Source organism: Pristis pectinata, chromosome 16 (genome assembly GCF_009764475.1).
Source record: "Pristis pectinata isolate sPriPec2 chromosome 16, sPriPec2.1.pri, whole genome shotgun sequence".
Lineage (NCBI taxonomy): Eukaryota > Metazoa > Chordata > Chondrichthyes > Rhinopristiformes > Pristidae > Pristis > Pristis pectinata.
Window position 1 is genome coordinate 37,394,764 of NC_067420.1, and position 13,700 is coordinate 37,408,463.

The 13,700-nt window shown below is 44.0% G+C and overlaps 1 protein-coding gene across 2 annotated transcripts in view; it reads right to left on the reverse strand.

Annotated features, from left to right (window-relative positions):
* Positions 1-13,700, reverse strand: part of LOC127578840 (protein phosphatase 1 regulatory inhibitor subunit 16B-like) — a 140,014-nt gene that overhangs the window by 119,519 nt on the left and 6,795 nt on the right. Inside the window, exon 1 of one of the 2 annotated variants that reach the window (XM_052031355.1) lies at positions 6,566-6,633. The exons of the other annotated variant lie outside the window; for it this stretch is intronic. The gene's annotated coding sequence lies outside the window, so the exon portion shown is untranslated. Of the gene's footprint in view, positions 1-6,565; positions 6,634-13,700 lie in introns of those variants that run through there. 2 annotated transcript variants of the gene reach the window in all.

The window sequence follows — 13,700 nt, forward strand, 5'->3', positions numbered from 1 at the left end:
CATGCTCGCTACAGGGAGAACCAGGTCAATGTCTTGGGTGCTACCCTTCCATGAAGAAAACTTTGCAAACAAACACTTGCTGGGGAAGAGACAAGAAAGTAGGTGTGGCTTTAGGAACTTGGGATCTCCTGAAGTTGTGAGCAGTGCTAAATAAATGAAAGGCCTCCCCACCTTCCTCCCTTTATTCCATGCTCCATCATCCTCTCCCATCAGATTCCATCATCTCACCCCCCCTCACCTGGATCCACCTATCACCTGCCAGCTCTTGCTCCACCCCTTCCCCCCACCTTTTCATACTAGCTATCTCCCCTCTTCCCAGTCCTGATGAAGGGCCTTGACCCATAGATGCTGCCTGACCCGTTGGGTTCCTCCAATGCTCTGTGTGTTGTCTTTTTCTTATTTAGGCGCTGTACCACTCAGCAACCCTGAAACCATCCACTGATTGGAGAACAGCTACATAATCCTTGACCAAGTACAAACCCCAAGGCATATAGTTGACCACATCTGATAATCTCAATCACAAAGTCACCCAATATATCCTAGCTAATAGTGATAAAAAACAGTCCAAACAAATTCATCAAGGTATAGGGCTGATGCAAAGTGAAGAGAACACAAGAACATAAGGTTTAGAAGTAGGACAAGGCCAAGGATTTCTTTGGATTCTAAACTCTCAGAATCTTTGAAAAAATGGGCAGTGACCTCTTTAAGACTTGCAAGATTCTGAGGGTCCTTGGCAAACTAGAAACTGCAGAGAAGTGGGAGAGGCTCGAACAATGGACCACAGTCTTAAGATGAAGGTTCAGCCTCTTAAGGCCGAGATGAAGAGGATTTCTTCTCTTAGTAAATCTTTAGAAATCCCTGCCTCCAGAGAGATCTTGGTGCTGAGGCAATGAACATAATCAAGGTGGAGACTGATTTCTATGGGGAATCAAGGGTTATGGGGGGGGAACAGTGCTGGGACCAAAGATCACATCAGTCATAAGTTTGGTAGGTTCTGAGGGCCAAGTGCAGTATTCCCACTTCTATCTATACATAAAGGGGCTTTAGGTATTTCTAAAAATCCAGAATAGAGAACATTGCAATTTACCTGATTCCTTCAAGGTTGACATTTCATCCAACAACAAATGCAGGCCCATCCGTTAGAACCACCTCCTGGTTTGAGGATGGGTCCACTGACTGAATCCTGTTATTCCACAGAATGCTCCAGGGAGTAAGTTAATTGGCTGATGGAAATTACCCCTAGGGAGGAGGGAGAGGTACAGTTGGGGAGAAATTGGGCTTTAAAGAGAATGTGGGAAGAATAAAATGCATCAGCACACACAAAATGCTGGAGGAACTCAGCAGGTCAGGCAGCATCTATGGAGAGAAATAAACAGTTGACATTTCAGGTCAAGATCCGAAACATCGACTGTTTTTTTTCTCTCCACAGATGCTGCCCGACCTGCTGAGTTCCTCCAGCATTTTGTGTGTGTTGCTCCAGATTCCAGCATCTGCAGAATCTCTTGTGTCTCAGAATAAGTTGAGTGTTTGAATGTTGCCACAGAGTCCATGGGCCAACAAGGCTGTTTCTGTGCTTTCTGACTCTAGGACTTTATGACCTCTCCAGTATTCCCAGCTTACCCTACATTTGCTTTTCAGAATCCCAGAACAGGCTGTCCCCGGTTTACATAAGGATTCCGTTCCTGAGAACTCTCCCAAAGCCAATTTCTCTGTAGGTCAGAAACATCCATTTTCTATAGCTGCCCATAAGCTACACTTGTTATAATTCTTTCGTTTCATTGAATATTCATCCTAGCACTCACCATAATTAAACTAATGGAATATATACTGCATCCAGTCATTAATAAATAACAAGAAACATTTTATTATTATTATTCCTGGCTTGAAAAATGCTCTGGAAGTGTATGGGAGTTTTTGTGTAAAGTCAGGTTTTTGTAAATCAGGTCATTCGTAATGCAGAGAGGTCCTGTATTTGCTTTTCATCTAGACTGACAGCAATCAGCAGAGCAAAACAAAGATCTTACCAGGAATAGTTAAAAGCTGTCTGCTAGCTGAAGTGATTGCACTGGAACAAATTGTATTTAAATTACCCAACCATAGACAGAGAACTTACACTTGATTGAAAGGTACTTAAAATATGAGCTAGGAGTGCAGTCAGTCATAATGTTGCCCTTTAGGTTGACTTACACAAGTTATTTAAAATTTGAAAAGCTTGGAGAGGATAAAAAGAAAGTTTTCAATATATGAAGGGGTCAAAATTATGGGAAAAGGTGCAAAAGATTTAGGATGCACAGTAAGGGAAGAATTTACATTAAGATAAGGAGGTCTGGAAGACTCTGGTATACATTGGCAAAGTTATTAGTTGCAGCTTACACTGAAGCAACAGCTTAATGGTAAGAAGTTAAAAGATTTGGGAGCAGGGTGGGTTTACAGTGAAAAGAATAAAGATCGGTTCAGATTGTTTGCAACTTCTATGTCATCTAACAATTGGCCAATTTCAGCAGTCAGAAGTTTGGTTCTAAATACCATTCTCAAAAGGCTAAACTGACCCAATTTGCATGCATGGATCCACAAGCAGTTCTAGTTCACATTTGTGTTGCTTGCAAAATAGAACCTTTCACACGTACACAAGTGCAAAAAATTTTTGAGAAAGCGTCAGTTGTACTGTCCCTTCTCCGATGGGATCCAGCACACTGGCTCTTACTGGCCTGAAAGAAGCAGAAAGTTGACGCTAGTGCCCAGTGCCTTTTGGACACACCAAACTATCCAAACTCAACAGAAATTGACTAATATTAAATTCCTCATATAGCTTACTGAAAAATTAATTATAGAAAAAAGGATAGCTGGCACAGAAAAAGAACTTGCATTTGCACAGCGTTTCATTGCATTTTTGGAATGTCTCAAAACATTTCAGAATTAATTACTTTGAAAGTACAGTGACTGTTGCGTGGTGAAAATGCAGCTACCATTCTGCATCGAGAATGATTCAAGCAGCAGTAATTGGAATGACTGGATGATTTGTTATTTTCTTTCTCCCTGTAATGTTGATTGACAAGGAGAATTTACAACTTCTTTTTAATTAGTCATGGGATCTGTCAAACCAGAAATGATGGGATTTTTTGGGGAACAGCATCTCCAGCGATGCCTCTCTTCCTCAGTGGGAGTAAAGGGACTAATGCCTCCACAGTCCTGCCTATCTCCACTAAGAGCACGGCCAGCTATAATTCTCAATGATCTCTCCCCTCCTTACTCATAACCAGTTTAGATGGGGGCAGGTGGAAGAAAGGTGTTCCCATTAGCAAATAGTTCAAGGGTCACATAGGACAACTGGAAACAGGCCCTGCAGCTCACCACTTCCATGCCAATCATCAAGCACCCATTTACGCTGTTGGATTCGACTGTTTCAAGTAGTTTTTTTTAAACATGTATAGTGTTTAATACACCTCAAGTGGCTGTACAAGGAATGGCCGCTTCTTAGCTTATTGGTTCGCCCATCAGGTGAATACGTGTTTTCTCATTGGTTGGTTTCACCACAGATATCTAGTAGGTTTTCTGATTGGACCATAGTAAGCTAAGGGGGTACCTCTTATCTCAGGTATAAAAAGGTGTTGCTTTTTGTTAATCGCTGTCTTGCTCTCTTCCCCCCCCACCCCCACCCCCGGCTCTAGCTCATCTTTAGTTCCTTTTGTCTCGGCTCATCTCCCAGCAGCAAAGCTAGTGCCATGTGCTCTGAGACTGTTTCTTTGGTTTAAACTTTTCCAATAAAACTTTATGAAGCACCAAGTTGTTTTCAACTCAAGGGGCAGGCACGGTAGTGTAGTAGTTAGTGAAACGCTATTACAGCGCCAGCGACCCGGGTTCAATTCCAGCCACTGTCTGTAAGGAGTTTGTACGTTCTCCCCATGCCTGTGTGGGTTTCCTCCGGGTGCTCCGGTTTCCTCCCACATTCCAAAGACGTACAGGTTAGGAAGTTGTGGACATGCAATGTTGACACCGGAAGCGTGGAGACACTTGCGGGCTGCCCCCGAAACACTCTACACAAAAGATGCATTTCACTGTATGTTTCAATGTACCTGTGACGAATAAAGATATTTTATCTTATCATTCTTGGACTCCTGAAAGAACCTGCGGATTCAAAACTAACTGGATCCGACAACACTAACACAAATCCCATTTTATTCTGTCCACCTACCCATTGACTTCACACACATTCTACCACTCATCTACACACTAGGGGCAATTTACAGTGGCCAGTTAACCAGCCAACCCACTCGTCTTTGGGATGTGGGAGGAAACCAGGGCACTCGGGGAAACCCACACGGTCACGGAGATCGTGCAAACTCCATCCAGTCGGCACCAGAGGTCAGGATCGAACCCAGGTTGCTGGGGCTGTGGGGAAGCAGCTCTACCCGCTGCACTGCCGTGTCTCTCTGTATCTTACCAGTGGGCACAGATTTAACATTTTGAGCAATAAAAAATGCTGGAGGAATGCAAGGATTTTGTTTTGAAATGCAGAGTGGTGGCGATATGGGAGCCACTCCATGCTGGGTGGTGGGAACAGAATCAGCACCCTCAAATTGAGCTGGCGCAGGAGAGAGCGCCACTTGCAGAACTATGGGAAAAAGCAAGGAAATGACGAGATGACCTAATAGAATCCAGCAAAGACTCAGTGGACCAAATGGCCCCGAACTATGCTGTAAGAATTACACAATTCTTCTAATCTTAGCCTTTTGTGCATCCTCATTTACCACCCCTCGGTCCACCAATCACCTCGGGCCCCAATCACCACTCCCCCTCTCCTCTTTATACTGGCTATCTCTCCTCTGCACTCTCAGCAATGATACAGGGTTTCGACATGAAACATTGACAATTCCTTTCCCCCCACAGATGCTGACTGACCCGCTGAGATCCTCCAGCAGATTGTATTTCTTTTGCAGATTCCAGCATCTACAGTCTCTTGCCTTTCTCACTTACCACCATGACTTCATCTTGCCTTCATCTCCCGCATTCTCTCTCAACATCTTTTAGCCTGGTAATTGGGCAGGCATGGTAGTGTAGCGGTTAGCGTAATGCTTTACAGCACCAGCGACCTGGGTTCAATTCCGGCCGCTGTCTGTAAGGAGTTTGTACGTTCTCCCTGTGTCTGCGTGGGTTTCCTCCGGGTGCTCCGGTTTCCTCCCACATTCCAAAGACATACAGGTTAGGAAGTTGTGGGCATGCTATGATGGTGCCGGAAACGTGGCGACACTTGCGGGCTGTCCCCCAGAACACTTTACGCAAAAGATGCATTTCACTGTGTGTTTCGATGTACATGTGACTAATAAAGTTATCTTATATAGCAGTGTTTAGTTGCAAGAGTGTTGAAAAATTGCATTGCTCTCCAGTAATGGTGCTGCTCACTTTAAAATCCATCACAAAAGTTAAAAAGATAACTTTCACACAGAATCACCAAAAGATGCAGTACAGGGGGAAGACCACACTTCCATTTCCATGCAAAGATCTACTAGTTCCTCAAATGCGGCAATCTTTACTTCCATTTCCGACGCTAACCCAGTTCCCCTTTGAAAGTTCCCATTCAACCTGCTCCTGACAACCTTTCGTGTTGTTCCTTCACAGGCACAAAACACGCAGCGTTTTTGAAGAAGTTCTCCACTTCTCTTTGCTAATTATTTGAAATCTGTGCCCACTAATTACCATCTTACCACTGAAGCACCCTGGAACATTAACTACATTTCCCTTTGCACAAGTGCTGCCTGACACGCTGGCATTTTCTGGTTTTTCTTTCTTACCATTGGGAACGAGCTCCCAGCAATGGAAACTGTACCTCCCTACTCTGTCAAAACTGCTTATAATTCTATTAAATCTCTAACCTTCACTGCTCTGAAACTTCTTTGTTCATACATCAACTTCAAATGGGGGCATGCTGGAGTGGTTAGGTTACTGCACCAGCAATCCAGAAGCCCGGGCTGTTGACCCTGAGACAAATGTTCAAATCCCACTACAGCAGATGGAGGACTTAAATCGAGATAATTAAATTAAAAGCTTACATCAGCAGTCATAGAGTGCATAGAAATAGGCCTTTTATCCCACCACATTCATGCCGATCTTTCTACTTATCTATGCTAGTCCCATTTACCTGTACTTGATTCATAGCCTTCTACTCCTTGGCAATTCAAGTGCTTGTCTAAATTTTCTTCAATGCTAATGGTAACTGTGAAATTCCAAATTATCATGCAAAATCCAGCAGGTTCACTCATGCCCTTGAGGGAGGGGAATCTGCCGTCCTTACCTGGTCAGATGCAAATATCCAGCAGTGTGGTTGACTCTTGATTGCCCTCTGGAACAGCCTAACCAATCAGGTATAGGGACAACTAGGATAATGCCCTTCTCACCGACACCCACCCTCACTGAACGAACAGTAAACAAAGGACATCGGTGATGATTTCAGGTGAAACAGCTGTTCTGAACTTCAGATATCGTATGGTAACATAGAAAGAGTTAATCTAAGAGTACAAACAAAACTGGGGAGAAAAATAGCAAACAAAAGTCAGTTTTCACCATTTACCTGGAAAAGTTCGGCTGGAGGACTTAGAGTGATGTTTTCCAGATCTGTGCAACCTTACATCACTACAGCAGTCTGCGCCCCATTTTATCCTTGACACTTCCTGTTCGGAAGTACCCGAGATCATACTCTGACAAGCTACTTCCTCTGTTTGCACGTCACCGGCTCTGAGTTTCCATTAGAAGCTCTGAGCAAGTAACGGAAGCTGGGATCCTGGAGTCTTACTTCACGATAGTCAGAGGACTATGTAAAGAAGGAACAATGCACCATGAGGGGAAGACTATATAAAACAAAATCACAACTGGCCTGATTCCATTTTTGCCCAATTTAAAACACTTTGATTTTATTCTGACTTGTGGTTTTAACAGGTGCTACCGGCTACTCAAACCAGTTTTACTCTTTATTACCTTTAGAGATTTTTTCCCTGAATAATAGCTCAAAACTTATCCTGTTAAAACAGAGAATTGGTATAACAGAATTTGTATATTCTCTGGGATTGTGAAGACCCATTAGCCTCTGTAGAGAATTAAGGCAATTTCTAGATTAACCTCACCCTAGGGGGAGGGGTGGAGAAAACCTGGGAACCTGGAGGAGCAGTCGAGGGAGGGAGAACAGAGACCCCGAGGGGTGGGAGAGGGGGACAGTCGTGAGAGGGAGGCCAATGCACCAGGAGTGGGTTGGACAACCCGGCCCATTGCAAGAAGCCCAATATTGCAGGCTCTGCAATGCTGCGGTTTACCTGGAGCCTTGGATAAGACATGACCAGCGCTGAGCCCCAATCGATGGGGAACACTGCACTTCTACCCATTATTTTTGCACACTCATACGTGGCAGTTCTGAGGTATTCTGTACAACTCAAGTATCACTGAACACAAACAGAAACTGTTAGGGTGGAGGGAGAAGGGATCTGCTCAGATGCAAGCGCCTGGATAAACAGCCATTTGGAGATCGCCCAACAATTTTGCCTCTGTGTTTCCATTCATGATTCTAGCTAAATGGCTGTGTGGGTGTAAAGGTGACAGCCTGTCTTTGTGTATATAAAAGATTGCCACAAATGTCACAGTCTGTCAAACTGGCCACATTTTGCCGTCTGAAGATATCACAAGAATGCACTTCCTCGAAATGTGAACTGAGATAAGCAAAAAAAATTTCCTTAAAACACTGGGACATTAAAAGGAGCTTGGTACAAAAGTTTCCAATGGAACCATTGTACAATCTGAGTCTCAGCACAGCTGGTGTTTACTTTGGGTCTTTTAAATTGAAAGTGCAACACACAACTACAGGACTTCTGCTCCTTTAAAATGAGTATTTAAAAAGCAAAACAGAATGCCATAAAATGGACAATGGCACTGAGCAGCATTGTTCAACTCCTCAGTGTTACTGCATTTGACTGTGGAGGGGTGTGACATGTTACTTTAGTCCTGAACAACATGAAGCGGTTGAAATGGCCAGTGGTTTAGCAGCTTAGGAGTTCTAGGATGCCTGAAGTTGTGTGTTAGGTGGATGTGCCACTGTACTACTGTGCAGGAACATAAGAAGCTGCAGAGAGTAGTGGACTCACCCCAGTACATCAATGGCACATCCCTCCCCACCATCAGTAGTATCTACAGGAGGCACTTCCTCAAGAAGTCAACATCAAAGATCCCCACCATCCGGGCCATGCCATCTTCTCACAGCTGCAATCAGGCAGGAGGTACAGAAGCCTCAAGTCCCACACCACCAGGTTCAAGAACAGCTACTTCCCTTCAACCATTCGGTTCTTGAACCAACCTGCTCAACCTTAATCACTACCTCTGTATAGCTACACCATGACCACTTTGCACTACATTGGAATTTGTTTTTTTTTGTTCTAATTGTGTTCTTTCTTGTATAATTTTTGTATATTGTATGTATAATTTATGCTTTGCTTGTGCATCAGATGCTATGTGCCTGTGATGCTGCTGCAAGTAAGTTTTTCATTGCACCTGTGCGTACATGTACTTGTGCATGTGACAATAAACTCGACTTTGACCTTGAGCTGTTACACATTTACCTAATGAAAATGTGCCAACCAGAACCAAGGCCAGAGGGCACACATGGAGTACAGTAAAAGGACAGAAGTTAGGGATGTTCACTGACGACTGCACAATGTTCAGCACCATTCACAACTCCTCAGATAATGAAGCAGACCACATCCAAATGCAGCAAGACCTGGACAATATTCGTGCCTGAGCTGATAAGTGGCAAGAAACATTCACATGACACAAGTGCCAGGCACTGACAATATCTAACAAGAGAACATCCAGCTATTGCTCCCCAGCATTACCATCACTGAATCCCCCACTATCAATACCAGTGACCAGAAACTGAACTGGAGTAGCCATATACACAATGTGGCTATGAGAGTAGGTCAGACACTAGGAATCCTGCAGCAAGTAACTGACCTCCTAACTCCCAAAACCCTGGCCACCATCTACAAGCCTCAAGTCAGGAGTGTGATGGAGCACTATCCACTTGCCTGGATGAGCGCAGCGTCAACAACACTCAAGAAGCTCCATGACATAGCAGCCCACTTGATAGGCACCCCATCCACACCCATTCACTCACTCCACCACTGATACACAGTAGCAGCAGTTTGTACCATCTACAGGATGCACTGCAGCAACTCTCCAAGACTCCTTAGACAGCACCTTCCAAATCCACGACCTCTACCAGATAGAACGACCAGGGCAGCAAAAGCATGGTGAACACCACCATCTAGAAGTTGCCCTCAAGCCACACACCATCCTGAATTGGAAATATATCGCCGTTCCTTCATCGTCGCTGGGTCAAGATCCTGGAGCTCCCTCCCTAACAGCATTGTGGGTGTTCCCACACCTCAAGGACTGCAGTGGTTCAAGGAGGCAGCTCACCATCACCTTCTCAAGGGCAATTAAATGCTGGCTCAGCCTGTGAAGCCCATGTCCCTTGAATGAATATATTAAAGAAATGGTCTAGCATCCGACTGTTCACTAATTCTGATGGCTCATCACTTGACCCACTCATCAGTCCAGAACGTGGGCTGAGTTCCAGAGACAGGGGTCCGGATGGTGGCCAGGACCGGGGTCCAGACTGTGGCCTGGGATCTGGGGCTGGAGCCGGAGCCGGAGCCGGGATTGGGGTCTGGAACTCCAGGGCTCAGGAATGTGGATAGGTCTGTAGCTGGAGCCGGGGTCTTCAGTAATTGAACATTTCCCACTCCCCTCAAACTCACCGGGCTCACTGGAAAATTTATCGTACTACTGCGTAATATGTTAAAAAAAAATGAAATGAAAGTGTGTTTGGGTATTAATAGGAGTGACATCCAATAATCCGAAGCAGTAGCAAAGTCCAAAGAATATTGATCTTTTTTATTAGTTACATGTGCATCGAAACACACAGTGAAATGCACCTTTTGCATAGACTGTTCTGGGGGCAGCCCGCAAGTGTCACCACGCTTCCAGCGCCAACATAGCATGCCCACAACTTCCTAACCCATTTGTCTTTGGAATGTGAGATGAAACCGGAGCACCCAGAGGAAACCCATGCAGACACGGGGAGAACGTACAAACTCCTTACAAACAGCGACGGAAATTGAACCCGGATCGCTGGTGCTGTAATAGTGTTACGCTAACCACTACACTACCGTGCTGAATTAATGCCAAATTATTGGAGTTTTACTGTATTGGGTAAGTAGATGGGTAGATGGGGTGGGTCAGTGAGACAGATTGGGATGTGGTCACTGTCATGTGAGAAAGGGGGTGGGGGAAAAACCTGAAGAATGAGAGGTAAATATGGGTTTAACTTACGGGGCTCCTAATTCAGGGCCGTATCATTACCAATGATCACATACTTGATGGGCTGAAATTCACCCTTCTGCACAGTAGCAACTCTACAATTCTGTGAGACACAAGAAACTTCAGATGCTGGAATCTAGAACAGACAGTCTGCTGGGACAGGCGCATCATCTGTGGAGGGAAGGGAATTGTTGAGATTTTGGATCGAGACCGTGACCAGTCCTTTTGCACGGTTTCAACCCAAAACATCGACAATTCCTTTCCCCCCCACGGATGCTGCTCGACCCACTGAGTTCCTTCAGCAGTTTCTTTGTTGCCACAATTCTCTGAGTTTGACCTGATTTCATACACAATGGACAGAGGATAGCATAATACCGTGCACAGGTGGTAGGGAAATAGTGTCAGGCATACAAGGATAATCAATCCAGGAACTCCTCGGTCATATTTCCAGAGTGAAATGAAATCACTGATAATGGTGGTTATGGCATTTCATTCGAGGTAGAGGCAATTCTCAATGGCGTAATGTTGACTAATAATATATCTTTATTAGTCACATGTACATCGAAACACAGTGAAATGAATCTTTTGCGTAGAGTGTTCTGGGGGCAGCCGGCAAGTGTCGCCACGCTTCCGGCGCCAACATAGCATGCCCACAACTTCCTAACCCCTACGTCTTTGGAATGTGGGAAGAAACCAGAGCACCCGGAGGAAACTCAGGCAGACACGGGGAGAACGTACAAACACCTTACAGACAGTGGCGGGAATTGAACCCGGGTCGCTGGCGCTGTAAAAGCATTGCGCTAACTGCTACGCTACCGTGCCTGCCAGAATAGAGTTCCTAGCGTGACTTGTTCCCCATCAATCACACCAGGAAGACAGCAAGCATCTGGTTCTCTGTGATAAAACAATGGAATTTCAATCTAACTTAACTTTAAAGAACAATTATTTTGGCGAGTCCAGAGTTTGAGACCATAAATACAAGAGAAACGAGAGAAACTTCCTTATCCAGAGATAGAATCCACAATGAATAATTCTGGCAAATCACATAGATGTATTCAAGGAAAACTAAGTAAACACATGAGGGGAAAAGGATGAAGGCTCACGCTGAGCATAATTACCAACACAAACCACTTTGGCTGAATACAATAACCGTAATATTACAGAAATCATCCTGAGAAATGGAAGTCACTTAGGTCAATTAGTTCACAAAGTATCCATCCCACAAAAGCTCTATCATATTACTAAGTAATACACGTCTTAAAGTCAACAATACAAACAGGCAGGAGGTACAGGAGCCTGAAGACCCACATCTCAAGGTTCAACAACAGCTTCTTCCCCACTGCCTTCAGGTTCTTGGACCTACCTAAAAAACCCTGATTCTACCTCAGACTATATTTCCCCTCAACTCGCACTAACATTGTTATGTTATTTTGTTTATTGTGTCATGCAAGTTATGAGTAATTTATGTTAATTTAATTTCATGTCAAAGTTGAGTTTATTGTCATATGCACAAATCCATGTGTGCACAGGTGCAATGAAAAACTTACTTGCAGCGGCATCACAGGCACATAGCATCAGATAAGCAGCATTCACAAGAAAGACATATATTATGCACAATTTTTACAAGAAAGAACACAATTAGAACAAAAAAAATCAGTCTGTTTTAGTGCAAAGTGACCAAAGTGGTCACAGTGTTGCTATAAACTGAGGTAGTGATTAGGGTTGTGCAGGTTGGTTCAAGAACCGAATGGTTGAAGGGAAGTAGCTGTTCTTGAACCTGGTGGTGTGGGACTTCAGGCTTCTGGACTGTTCGTAATTACATGTTCGTAACGTACTGTGCTGCTGCTGCGAAAAGCCAATTTTCATGGCATTTATACCCTGGGTATGTATGCCCATGACAATAAACTTGAACTTGTTGTAAATAGAATCATGCTTTCCACCTTCAGGACTTGGCTTTGGGACCGAAGGGGCAAAATCCTTTAGAATTTTTGCTGTTGGGGAGGAAGTTCCTAAATTTAGACCCAGTGTGGACTAGATATATTTCCAAATCAGGATGGTGGAGAACAACCTGCACATGGTGCTTGGTGACATACTGTAATTCTTCAGTCTACAGAGAGGAATGGGTCCCATAAAATCCACAGTGTTATTATTGCCATTGATTCTGGGAATCACACACGTATTCATTTTCTTGTAGCAATGGGTAGTCTACCTTAATGAGCATTAAAAAAAATGAGCAAACCCCTAGTGAAATGTTAGTTGCAGTTGAAGATATTGAATATGAAGGACCCACCAATAGCATGTAAAAGTGAAAATGCAAGAGATTGCAGATGCTGGAATCTGGAACAACAAGCAATATGCTGCTCAACCCGCTGAGTTCTTCCAGCAGATCGTTTGTTGCATGTAAAAATGAAGCTTTTATTTGTTAGGCTGTCCCAATAAATATTTAAGAACAGTTACTTATTTGACCAGTTTGTGGAATTGACATGGAGCAGTTTGGTGGGGTCCAGGGTAATTATTGGGCATATTTCATTAGCTCTGCATGGAGGTTGCAGCAAATTCACTTGCAAGGTCATCACCACGAGTTTTCAGGTTGACTCATGGTTAAGCAATGCCTCATTTTTAAAATTCTCAAGCTTCCTTCCATTGCCTTGTGACACCCATCCCTCCTGCAGCCCTACAGCCCTCCAAGATCCCTTCATTCTTCTGGTTCTAGTTTCTCAATCACCCCCGATCACTCCACCAATGGCAGTCAAGGCTTTAAGCCCCATCGTTCCCTCCCTAAACTTCTCTGCCCAACTTTAAGATGCCCCTTAAAACCAATCTCTTTGATCAAGTCTTTGGTCATCTGCCTTTTACTTTATGGCTGTTTGATAAGAATCCTGTTTGGTTCTGTGGGGACATTTTGCTACATTAACATGTTATATAAGCACAAGATCAAGATAGTATCTCTTTCTCCAAGAACAACACAAAGTAGAACCAATGCTCACTGCCCTAATTTTTTCACATAATCTAATTTTTCACCCAACCCTCAACCACCTCTTCTTCCAGTCAGGAGGTATTGCAGAGTTACTCAAGTGACTATACTCCTTGCTCTGAGTGAAGGGGGACTCACCTTCTGCCTGGCACCTCCCAAAGCAACACTGTTTAAATAAGTGAACAGGAGATTAGAAGTCCAAGCCCACATCCCCACCATTTCACTAAAGAGCAATACTTGAAGGAATTTAAAATGGTGACACTTGTCCTGAAAAATAACGAGTCGCTGGTTCTATAATCGCACAGACAACTTCGAGGGGAAGCCAGAAAAGTGCATGAGAGAGAGAAAAAAAGAACATGTCAATGAAAGG